This window comes from Myxocyprinus asiaticus, chromosome 8 (assembly GCF_019703515.2).
Source record: "Myxocyprinus asiaticus isolate MX2 ecotype Aquarium Trade chromosome 8, UBuf_Myxa_2, whole genome shotgun sequence".
Classification (NCBI taxonomy): Eukaryota; Metazoa; Chordata; class Actinopteri; order Cypriniformes; family Catostomidae; genus Myxocyprinus; species Myxocyprinus asiaticus.
In genome coordinates this window covers 35667065-35680157 of record NC_059351.1, presented here as the reverse complement: position 1 = coordinate 35680157, position 13093 = coordinate 35667065, and the positions used below count along the sequence as shown (strand labels likewise).

Here is a 13093-nt window from a genome sequence, read left to right as displayed (position 1 = left end):
AGTCATAAGGAGACATAAAGTTTAAAAGCCCAGGAATTAATCAAATTAGAGACACGCTGTGACAATCAGGAATGTTTCAGGAATTAAATAATGTGCTCTAGGTGTGTGTGTGTGTGTGTGTGTGTGTGTAATCACAGTGGCTGGCTCTATGCGTTCCTTTAAATTCAGCAGATGTTTAATCTCATTGTAGAAGAGGTGGATGTTGTTCATGCTGAACAGTATCAGATCTGGAGTCCCTCTTCGCACAGGGGCACTGAAGGGTAATGTTAAAATCAAACTCAGCAGCTTGTGACGCACGGAGCACCACTGCACCTCACAGCACCTTCTGTCCTACAAACGTGCTATAAACAGAGGCCACTTACATGTTCCATTCGTCTCACCTGTACTTTCTTTGATTTCTCACATTTGCAGCACAACAGTGCCAGAGGATAAACTCCTGAGCTCTTTATCAGATCTTTTCATCAACTTGTGTATCTCATTCTTCCCTCTGGATATTAGAGACATAACATGTTTTTGTCTTCAATTAAGGAAAGAGCACTGTCAACAGACACAGCGCTGAGGCTGGCAAAGCACAGCTCTGCTGAAAGCGAACAAAATCCTCAAAAGACATCGAACCTGAAAGGGATGAATAATGAGATTATAGTGGCACACAAAACATCCCTCCCAGAAAAAAAAACAAAAAAAAAAAACCATCAATGATCTAATCGAGTGTTGTATGCTCACACCTGTGTAGAAAATCATGCCCACATTAGAAGATATATTGGCCAGTGGTTATCCCTTCAGTAAACTGAAACTAAAAAGAGGGCTTTATAAAATCAATATTATGATTGAGAATCATCTACTGCAAAGGACAAATATGTACAAAACACAACTCTAATGCACAGTCACACAACAAGCCATTTCTGATAATGGTTTGTTGACTTTTAGGGAATATTTCCAGGTATATATTCAACTTGAGCTCTATCTACAGTATTTGTGGCATGTTGTTTCGATAACCACAAAAACTTGTCTCTCAGTTACAAATGTTGAACTGTATTTTCCAGAATGAAAGAATGAAAACTTGCAAGCGATTTATGAAATCCCCTAAAAGCACTCAGTCCAGGAAATCATTCATATGTCTCAATTTATGTAAAACACACAAACTACAACAGCTGATCGACTGAAATAACAATCGAAAACTGAACAAAATTATCACACTGTTTCTCCCCAATACTAATCAGACATACAAGATTTGGTGATAAAATAACACTATTTAAACAAGAAAAAAAAAAAAGAAAACGAGCTGCGAGTGTGAAGAGTGTTATAAGAGGCTTCAATACGGTGTCAGAACATAAGTGTTGTTCACCGGCTGGGGAATCTCCCTTGACTGATTTGCTGGTTGACTGGAGAAGGGGGTCTCCCTCAGTAAATTTGCCACTTAAATACGGAAAATTGGGTGTCCCGATGAGTTCATTTAGGCCACAATGCTTGATATCATGGCTATAACGAGACAGATGTGATAGCAGATAGGCTTACTACCATATACTTCAATGTAATTTTTATTTATTTATTTATTGTAGCTCTTCTGCCATATTTAAATAATTTAATCTCAAATTAATATTTTGTGAGGAATTGTGTATTTCTTTTGCAAGTAAACGTAATAAGCACAATGAGCTCCCCTCTGGAGTCATGATCATGGTTTATGTTTTGATAAAATCAGCTGACTATACAATTCCTTATATATAAAATAAACACAAGCAGATAAAACATTAGAATCACACTTGTTACTCACCGGCATAACTGTTGTGTCCAATATTGTTGCCACTGCTACATCTTTCAATACAAGTTTCTTTGCAAAGCCTGAATCCTTGGTTCTCAGAATAATTCATCCATGAATCCAAAGAATCCAAATATTTATTCCCACATTTACACGTTCAGGAACGTTGGCGTCCTTCAGAAAGCAATGCAGAGATACAGTTTTACCAAAACCAGGATCACAACAATGTCTGGGGATCTAACTTTATGCTTTTTGCTGGTTAAATGCAGTCTACAGTTACAATAGTAACAGTTTCAGTGTTCCAGGATCCCAGTTGCTTTCTCTCTCTATCAACTCACCAGCCAGGACGATTACATATTGGGGACTATGCAAATGACACTACAGAGTAACGTCACAATGTTGTAGATTTCAAAGCAAGTCATTTTTGCCAGGTGGAAACAATAAATGTTCTTTTTGGACTGGAGAAGAAGCTTTGAGTTCTAAAACTTACAGTATGTTTTTTAAAGTACAATGACCATTTATATGTCAAAATATAAAGGACAGTTTGATTCATCATGTCATGAGCCCTTTAAAGTCAGAAATATGAATCCTATATTTTTGTTGAAGCACTTGAATGAACTATGAATTATTCAATAAATATGTTTCTTATTTGATATGTAAAGTTTTCTAAATAGTCATTTTGACATGTTTTCTGTCCCATTTTCTAAACTGAAGGATGTCCAAATTATTATTATTATTATTATTATTATTATTATTATTTGTAATAGACAGCAAAGCACAGATACTGTCAGCAGAACTAAAGTTGTATTTAACCTAGAATATTAATTTTATGTCAATGGAAAAAAATTAATAAATATGTAAGATCTTATTAGACTGATCGCACAGTGAATTCTGTTACAGTAGCTTAAAAGTTCTGCAGCTGAAATTGTCCCTACTGAAATTTGAATCAAATCTGTAAGTGTTGTTGTGCTTATAGGTACAAGTGAGCTCCATTATTTTCAAGGAGTGGCAAAAAGCAAGCTTTATTTTTAGTTTCAAAATAATGTCATCAACAAAAATGCATATTATATTAACTCTGCCTCCTGAACCGAACCCCAGCCCTAAACTGTCAATGGAGTAGAACATTTTATGTGAACACGATTATTTTCTGGTTTCCATGGATCTACTAGAACCCGTGTCTCTGAGGTTGCACCAAAGGGAAAGGTGATCACGTCTGAACTGATGCAAAAGAAAAAAAAAAAAAAAAAAAAAAATCAGGGTACATGAACATTCAGAAGCTTCATGTCATTTTCCCATGTGATCATGTTGGATTTTGAAAATTTAGAGGTATGGCATTTCGTGTTTACAGTATGGTGACTTAATGCCATGTCAGAACATCTAGGACTATATAGGACATCTAAAACCTGTAGTTTAATTAAGTGTCTTTGGCTCTTTCATGGAAACACACAAATGTGATCATTTTTTTCCTATTTTTCTTCTCATAACAAATGTTCACCCCTTTTACTGTCTCCAGAGAACCCAAATCATTATAGCACAAAAGAAATCATCCACTGTGAGGTGGGAACATTTGATGATGATGACGTTCTTTAATGGTCTCGCTCGGGTAGGGCAGTAATTTAGTGTTCCTGCCATAGAGTAAAAGACAGCAGGTGGCTTCCTGGTTAAAGGGGTTTTATTGATCCAGTGGAATTTACAGTGTGTTAATAATGTTTGGACTTTCAATATGCTTTGGCTGCCCAGAGCCTCTGAAAACAAATGGCCCTAATGATGCTTTTTAAATATCACATTATCATCTGTGACAGTGTTTGTTAACCTAATGTTAACAAAACCTTTTGATTGTGTGATTAAACATGCATTATAAGGGGTCATAAAGAAACTCTTACCTCACCTTGCATTTTCTTTAATACATTTCATACAGTCATTATTTTAATTTGCCTTTTTGGGGGTCTGAGAGACTCCCATCTTATTTCCATACAATAAAAGTGAATAGTGACTGAGGCTGTCATTCTGCTCTCTTTTTCCATGGAAGATAGAAAGTCATAAGAATTTGGAACAACAAGGTTAATGAATGAAAAATACAAATGTGTTGAACCATCCCAAATGTCAGATTTGCTTGCATCCTAACCTCTGTTAAATGCAGTCTTGGGCCTATGCTCAGAATCTAACCTTCCTAGTTACTCTGCATGGTCTGACCCAATTCTAAAACTTTTCATTATTTCCAAAATTATTTTTTAACAAGACTCCTGTTCTTCATAAACATCTGCTATGCACAACACACTGCTTTAATACTGCTCCTGATTAACAAAAGTTATTCCTTGCAAACAGCAATTGTCTTTATGCAGATGAATATTAATCAAATTATGTTTAACAATACGTAAGTGGTCAAGAAATTGAACAGAACTGTTTTCGTTATTTATGCCTCAATGCAAAAACTCTCTTTTTTGTACAGCAAAGTGATCACATGCTCTGAGCATTCTGCAACAGTGCAGTTCTCAAAGAATTTTCACACCTTCCTTGTTTCTCTGTTTATGTGCACTGAGCTCCCCATGACAAGTAATTCATATGATATGTATTTTCTCTTATATCTACATCCTTTGTAATCAGTGTGCCTAGCTGCTCCAAATATGACTCAAAAAGCAGTAAGTGTGAAGCATTAATACTAAACAATAATATGTGGGCGTTCTGGAAAAATCAAGAAGTGCTTTTTGAAAGTAATTCACACTCCACTGCCATTTTAAAGTGCTGCCAGTGTCCTGTGTGGGTGTTCAATTTCAGCAATTATAAACATAGGAAAAAGCTGTTTTCTTGTCCAATAATCATGAACTGTGTCTTTAATATCAGTGTTAGAAAACTGTCCATTGTTGAATATAGATTATACAGGCATTATGCCAAGTATATATTACAGCAAATAGTGTTTCATGGAGGAATAAATACTCCCCCTTCCAGTGCTAGATTTTTAAATGCCACATAAACATTGCAGTGAGATACGTTTGTCATTTCTCTTCTAAATATTGAATCCCATTCTGTCCACAAAGAGAGTTTCAGGTAGTGACAACTGAATTTACATTAAATCTGTGTAGTGTGTAAAGAACAACTTGTTGTTGGTGACCTAATTAAAAGTGACTCTTTCCACGTCTTAATTTGCGAAAATTATACAATTATACTCTCCAATGTAGTTGCTCCCACCAGCCTTGTGGTCTGGCATTAATCCATATATTATGACCAAGAGAAAGCATGCTGTTTAAAAGCTTTATTAAAGATTTGCTAGGCGGCAATAGATCTTTGGTCACTAACATTACTTTGGTCAAAATAGTGAATACCAAACAGCTTAAACCAGTGGTTCTCAACCTTTTTTTTATCAATGCCCCCCTACTTCATTCCCTTAACCAACTTAATAAAGACATTATTCATCGCTGTCAAACGAAGGATGCACTTGCAGGTTTTGATTCAAAATATCTCTGTCACCGTATAAACAGGGAGAGCCGTAAACTGACACCTACATGTCGCAAAATCACAGAACAAAAAGTCACAGAAGTGACTTCTCTTAAAAAAACAGCCATTTTTATTGTAGTAAACTCCACACATTGTTCACTCCAATAGGATTGTTGAGTGTAAAACATGTTGAAGATTAGTGGACAGGTGGCCAATTCATTAAGTTATGTGCTGTTTCCTCACAAAAGCTGTTTATTATTCTTGTCTATTGTCTCCTCGCCAGTGAACCACCATAAGAATGTCAATGGGACTGCTGCATTATGCTTTTTTTGCTAACTTTGCAGGCTCCCCTTGGTAGAAGGCTCTGGTTGTTACAAAGCAGGGTCCGGGGTTGCGAGGTTACGGAGGCTGCTCCACCACTACTGAGAGAGAGTTGTTGTGAGACATGCAGTTGGAGTGCACTTAATAATGTTTCAACAGTTAAGTTTACCTCCACATCTGCTCTGTGTATCATTACAGTAAATATTCCACATGATTGTTTTCTGTTCTATTTATTTTATTTCTGTTTTTACGGAGTGAGAAATGCTCCAAACGATACCGTGTGTGAGCTGTCTGAATGATTTGAACCATTTTGCTAAACCGTTTGACTTATTATTTGAAGGAATCAACTCAAATGAGTAATTCATTCATAAATTGGGCATCACTAGTTCTGATTCTAAACAGGCGACAGAAACACAGGACACACGACACAACTGCTAAAATATTGTCAAGGAAATGTTTCTTCATACAATCTTCATATAGAGGATAATCTGCTGGCTGTTACAAACATTTGCTGGGGGTGCTACGGGGGTGCTATAGACTTTCTTGGGGAGGCTGAAGCACACACTGGCCCCTCCCTAGTGCCGCCTCTGGCTGAAGTATAGATATGATAATATTTCTAATCAATCAATTTCTGCCTAAAGTCCAGTTAGTTTTACTATAGTAAATTCAAGGGTGGTGATGTAGAATTATGTGCCGAATTCAAATTTTTCGCTTCTCGCGTCTTGCTTCACACTGTTTCTCGCAAAGCTGCCAGTTCAAGAGCTCAAGTTTTTAAAAGCTTTGCCCTTGTGCTGGTCTGTCCGTTGACAGAGTCATACAGGTGCATTAGCCGAGGTTGTGCTTCTGCCTGTGTATTTGACGCTGCTAAACCAGATACTTCAGATGTGTCGCTAGACTTCAAAATCAGATTAACCACGGTGCAAATATGTACCAACCCGTATAACTGAGAACCAACTGATATACTCATTATCATAAACATTTTAATGCAAAGATGAACTTGATGATAGAGTTGATTATTATGACTGATAAACGCCCCCCATTTGTAACCTAACGCCCCCCTCTCTACTAATTTGCTCTCAGCGCTCCATGGCATCCTTTGAACACCCCCGTTCAGAACCCCTGGCTTAAACTTTTAGCATTCATGTTTCTTGTTTACAGTCACAAGTCCAGATCACTGTTAAACACTGCAATTTTGTCCTTTATTCTGTACACACATGGAACAGTAATTGTGGGGAGTTGATGCTGCATTAAATGTAGTTGTCACCAGAGGCGTCATTCCCATTTTTGAGCCAAGTGGATTTTGAATGGATATTTTAAACTTCCAAAAACTTATTTGTTCCTTTGATAATTAAATTGATGGATTATTTTAAGTGAAAAAAGATTGTTTGTGCCAGAAATCTTTATTCACATGTCTAAATTTGGTCAGTCCAGTTAAGTCACATCTTCCAGGCAGAGTTCAGTGGGTGCTGCTTACACTCATGGAAAAGATCACTGACTCAAGGAAAACACAGTCCTATGTAAATAAATCCTAATTAAATCAACTATGTGCAGTTATTATTTGCCAACTTTCTCTGATCTCTGTAGGACAGACAATCAGTTTTTATTTTTTCATAGGCTAATATAGTATGTCTATTTTTTTTTTTTTTTTTTTTACCACTTGGTGTTCAACCTATTTATTTTCAATGGGAGAAAGGCTGGCAGGCATCAGAATGGATCAAGGCAGCACCAGTTGCAAAGATTGTTCACAAGAAATCTGCCACGTTGTCATGCGCGACTGCTTATGGCATACAACGCAAGATAAAGAAATATATTTTTGTCATTGACCAGCCAGAGGTTACTTTAATCAACCTTTTTTGTAGTCAGTTGCCTTAAGAACAGTCTGATCACTGCTTATTAAATAAGCCTTATTCCCTATATAGTGCACTATGTGGCATTCACTAAAAAGAGATGGGAACACTGAACGAGTGTGCAATTTCACATATAGGCTGAGTCAAGGGCGTAGATTCCAGGGGGGATGGCGGGAGCTAACCCCCCAATAATCAAAACAAGCAAGTGCAACCCCCCCCCCCCCCCCCCCAATTTTAGACCATGATCAATGGAAACATGTAAATGCTTCACGCTGCAAGCCCCCCATTTCTTATTTCCAACACGTAATATAATATTTCAGTAATCGCCATTCAGAAATACATTCTGTAATAAATGTATAAATGTTTGTGATACTGTATATTTGATTTATGCCACCTGTTGCATCATTAAAAACTTTGCATGAATGCATCTTTTCAATTAATTTTTTCTGGTGCCTCCTTAAAAAGAAAAAAAAAATGGTGCATTTTGGTTGTCACTTTGGTTGTCACACCTTAAACTGTGCAGTACATGACCATAGCCTTTTAATTCAAAGTTTTTGGTCTTCTAATTTTTCCTCAAACAAGCAATGCAACTTTATTTGTTTAAAACATGTTTGATTAAATTAAAACAGCTTACACAGTGTAAAAGACTGACACTCTGTGTTCGGTGGTGGATATAAAAAAGCCTATGTGTTTGTTTACCTGCTGTTATCAATAAAAAGATTGTTCTGTGTCCCACAGACTCACCTTATGAGGGAGGCAGAGTAATAGTCACCAGGTGATGTTCCTGGTGTGGGGTGTTTATTTATATGCTGCGTAAGAACCAGTCGAGCTCAGTGTGGGATATTTTACTCTGTTAACAGACAGAAAGTAAATAACTGTCTCAGCATGGGCCACACCTGCTGCTACAAAGCTGATTTCTTTTTGAGAATAAACATACCATTTTCTTATTAATGATGTGCAAAAAAATATCCACAGCAGAAAACAACTTTTATAAACATGGCCATCAATGCCCTTCAATTATAAAAAGTAACTGTGAGTGACTTGTAAGATTACCTTTCCTAGTTCACTTGACATGTTGGGAACACCTCCAGGTGGTGACGAGGTCTGAATCCCTATACAATGCTAATTTTATTGTTCCTCATTATTTGCCATTGATGTAAGTTAGAATAGCTGTATGCATGCTTTGGTGGATGCAACAGAAGGTTTTCCATCACTAAGCAGAGGCTGTATCATTGGCTTGTGGACACAATTTCGAGTGCTTATGAGGTGCACAATATACCTTAGCCTATGAGTATTCGGGATCATTCTACGAGGAGCATGAACTCTGCATACTTTTGTCAGAGTTTATTATATGGTTTAACTACTGCTTCCCATGTTCTATCTGCTAATTCTTGTGCATGTAGTCTGCTTGTGTGCTGCTATATGCTTGCCACAAGGGCTGATACAGTTGGCAGCTACTGGTCGCATGGCATTAAGGTATACGTTTCCCAGTGCATCAGCTCTGACGCAGTACTGAAGTGAACTACGAAAGGGAACATCTCGGCTACATATGTAACCCTGGTCTCCTGAGTAGGGAACGAGATGCTGCGTAGCTGGCCATACTCCCTGGTTGCTGCACAGGGTTGTGCCTCTTGCAGAAGATCTGAGAGGATGGCGTCATGCAGACGCTTATAAGGATCCCATGGCATAGCTCCATATTGGGTGTTGCTTAGGCGCCATCAGGTAATAAAATTGGGGTAACTATACCACATAGAGGTGTTCCCAATGCGTCAGCTCTGACGCAGTGTCTCATTCCATACAGAGAACCGGGTTTACATATGCAACATAGGCATTTTTTGTCATTCTGTTTTTGTGATAGTCATGAATAATAACAGCCATGAATAAACTGTGTCCATGGTGACAGTGATTAATGTAAATATCAAAGAGAGCAACTAACATAGTGTTCTCACAACTATCTCTAAAAGTTGGGTTGTGAGTCATTTTGGTTAAAGAATACACTGTAGTTGTCGCTCTAGTACATTACCGAACTCTGTATTAAAGCTAGACTATGTAACTTTTGGCCCTCTAGCGGTTGAAGCATAAAACTGCAAGTTACTTGCGAAGGAGCAAGTTTAGGTACTTACGTGAGCTGGGCTTCGGCTCTGCTCTTCTGTGCTGATGAATCTATCCACCTTTTTCCTGGAGGTCTTACTGGGGAAACGGATGTGGGAGGAACTTCCGGCGGAAGTCATACTGTAGCATTCGCTCGCTCCGGCTGCAGTCGTTTTAGTGAGTTTTGTGTTTGTATTTGTATGTTTTGTTAAAGTTGTTTTTTTGGAACAATGAACGTTGTAATGTCCTTACGGTGTTCAGGGACAACATGTGTGGTTCATGGCTGTACATACAACCAGGTGAAGCTTAATCTGTGGCTTAAGCAAGAGTGTTGCGTACACAAACCAAAAACAAATGCGGACTGCTCCTGTCAGCGTTGGTACCGTTTCCATCGCTTCCCACACGATGATGAAGATAAACGAGCATGGTTAAAAAAACTGAACTTAAAGAAGCCTCCCAAAATGGTTAATGTGTGCTCGTTTCATTTTGTTGACAAAAAGCCGATGGAGGACAACCCATACCCCACCCTGTTTCTGGGTTATGAGAGGCCACCAGAGAAGAGACGGCGACTCCTTGGGAGGGATGACAAATGTCTCTCACCATGTTAGTTAACCTATATTATTATGCGTCACACAATGTTCATCGTTCACACAGAACCCTTTATTTTTGGATTGTGCTAGAATCTGACATACCAGCATCTACCTTTTAGGAGATTGAGAAAATGCATAATTTGTGTGTTCAGATTTAGTGATTAAGGTTAGAAGTCATGTATACAAATAATTCCATGGATTGAACATTTGTTTATTCTTTCAACTTTCTGGCTTTAAATTATATTACTTAAATGTTTTTCTGTTGTCTTAGTTAGTAAACTGCTGTTGGTCTTATGTTACACCCTAAATGTGCAATTCATACCTGTAACCTGCAGGTAGGCTGGATACAATGGATGTGTCAGAGTCTACTTTAAAGACCTTTCAGAATGCCCAAACACAGTGGTCAGACCCATGGATGGAGGACCACACCTTCTCCAAAGAGTCTACTATCACATGTGGCATAACAATTGCATCATCACCAGAGATGTCACAGCCTGTTGCTGATTGTCCATTGCAATATGATGCTGACTGCCTACTGTACACTGGGATTCCACTTCTGGAGTATCACACACTTGTATCCTGTTTACAAGGCTTTGCTTCTGCTTCATCTTCAATACCTGTTGTTGACCAAATTCTGAAGACATTGATGAAACTAAGACAGAACTTTGTCATAGCTGATTTGGCAAGATCCTTTAAGAGGTCACATGGTCAGGTCAGTAAAACACTGACATTTTGAATAGATGTTATATATGAGCATACCAAGGATCTTATTCCATGGCTGCCCCAGGAAACAATAAAGGCCACTTTGCCACAGCCTTTTAAAGACAATTTCCCAAATACTACTTGTGTGATAGACTGCACCGAAACTGTCTTGTAGAAGGCTACAAATCTAGACTCTAGAAGTGAATCTTACAGCCACTACTACACCAGTAATACTCTGAAGTATCTAGTAGCAACTGCTCCATCTGGAATAGTGATGTTCATTTCAGAAGCTTATGGTGGCAAATGCAGTGACAGGTACATTACACAGAACTCTGGATTTTTGTACTATTTGCATGCTGGAGACGAAGTGATGGTGGACCGTGGCTTCACCATTAGGGACCTGCTGGAGGAACGTAAGGTGAAGTTAGTCATGCCAGCGTTTACACGCAAGCTTTGCCAGTTGACTAATGAGGAAGTCACCAGCACACGACGCATTGCACATGCCAGCATCCATGTTGAGCGAACAATAGGGCGTCTAAAGGTTACAAGATTACAAGATTCTCTCACAAACTGTACCTATTAATCTGGTCCCAAAATTTGATACAATTTAAAAAATATGTGCTGCTCTTGTAAATCTAAGAGGAGAGCTTATTTCACGAAAATAAATACCCAACATCCAACACATTTAACATTACTCATTCAGATGAGCTGATGAGTTTAATCTGTTCAAACAGAAGCATGAATTTGCCATTAATACACTGCAATATATATATATATATATATATATATATATATATATATATATATATATATATATATATATATGATTAATATGCTGCTGTACATGTCTGAATAATTATAACTGTATCTGTATGTTTTTATTGTATCTGTAATTTATAAAATTTTTGGGTTAACTTTACCTTTAACATATAAGATGTGACAAAATTAAACAAAAAATATATATATAAATACATTTGTGAAACATATTTACACTGTGTTGGTATGCATACTGTACACTAGATTTCTTATGCCCTCTACTTGCTCACAAGCTGCAGGTACTTATGGCAGAGCTTCATCTTATTTTCTGCAAAATCATCAACTAATTTGGGCAGCATGTGTAAAAAGTAAAAATTCTACAGCTGTTGCACTTGTGCTTCAGCATAGTCTTTATCAAATGGAATGTCCATCTCTAGGTGTTCAGATGGAGTCCAGATGACCAGCTTGCAGCTACAGTATGTAGACCCAGACACATCATGGTCAGTTGGATCTGAAGGAAGATAAAATTTTTATTAACATGACTTTACAATAAAATTTGTTGTTACTATGTACAAGTACAATTACTGCTAATAATTAGTTGTAAAAATGTATTTTTTACCCACCTGAAGGTAGTATCCATCCTTTCCATTGGGAAGAATGACATACTGCCCATCACCCGAGCATTTGATATCACCACGTGGGCGACTCAGAAACTCACTGAGTGACACGGAGCTCTTGAAGGGACACTTGACTTCCAGGAGCTGTGTTGAGTCAAGAATCCCATCTGGGCTGGCTCCCAGCCAAGGATGATCAGGGTGCACCACCAGGCCTCTCCTCTCCACAGTTTGCTCCTGGCTCTCCACGTGTTTGATGACATTACTTTGTTTTCATATCCATATTTTGTGGCACTATTTCCACTGAAAGTTGGGTACAAATGTTCATTCAGGAATTGTCTTGGGTTAGTAGTACTCCATTTAGGGACTTTCTTTGCTTTGCTGGCAGTTAGATGCAGCTTCCTGGCATCGTGCCATAACTGTGAAGCACTTTGGACCCTAGTTTCTTCCATCAGCATAGCTGCTTGGATGGGAGATAGTTTAATGTAGGCCTCATAAAACATATTGCACTTCCTACAACTTTGCATTATGCTGTGTTCAGTATGGGATATCTCTGAATCCTGTTGGCTTAGACCTGAGTTGTTGCTGTCCACATCTGCTCTAAAACATTGCTGAAGAAGACCATCTGTCTGTAGCTGAAACAGTGGGGCCATCACAGTTGAATATACATGACTAATAAACTCTGTATGTGTCCTAAAAATGTTGGGGAGGGTTGTGATATCTGGAGGTGATATTGATGGTCCTGGAAAGGTGTGATGTGGTCTGTGGTGTTTAAAGTCTATATGCTTTGCCTTGTCAGACCTACATTCTTCCTCACACCTGAATTCCACTTCCTTTGGACATCAGTACATGACATGCCTGTCTTGCCCTGCCTGACTGCATTCTCTACCTGCATTTGAAGAGAATGTAATGATCTAATTTGTGTAATTTAGCAAAACACTGGCTGAGCTCAGGTGATACAACCACCACAACAAAAACAACAAT

The 13093-nt window shown here is 38.2% G+C and overlaps 1 pseudogene; it reads left to right on the top strand.

Moving 5' to 3' along the window:
- Positions 1-9689: 9689 nt before the first annotated feature.
- LOC127444761 (uncharacterized) lies at positions 9690-11404 on the top strand (annotated as a pseudogene).
- Positions 11405-13093: the final 1689 nt, after the last annotated feature.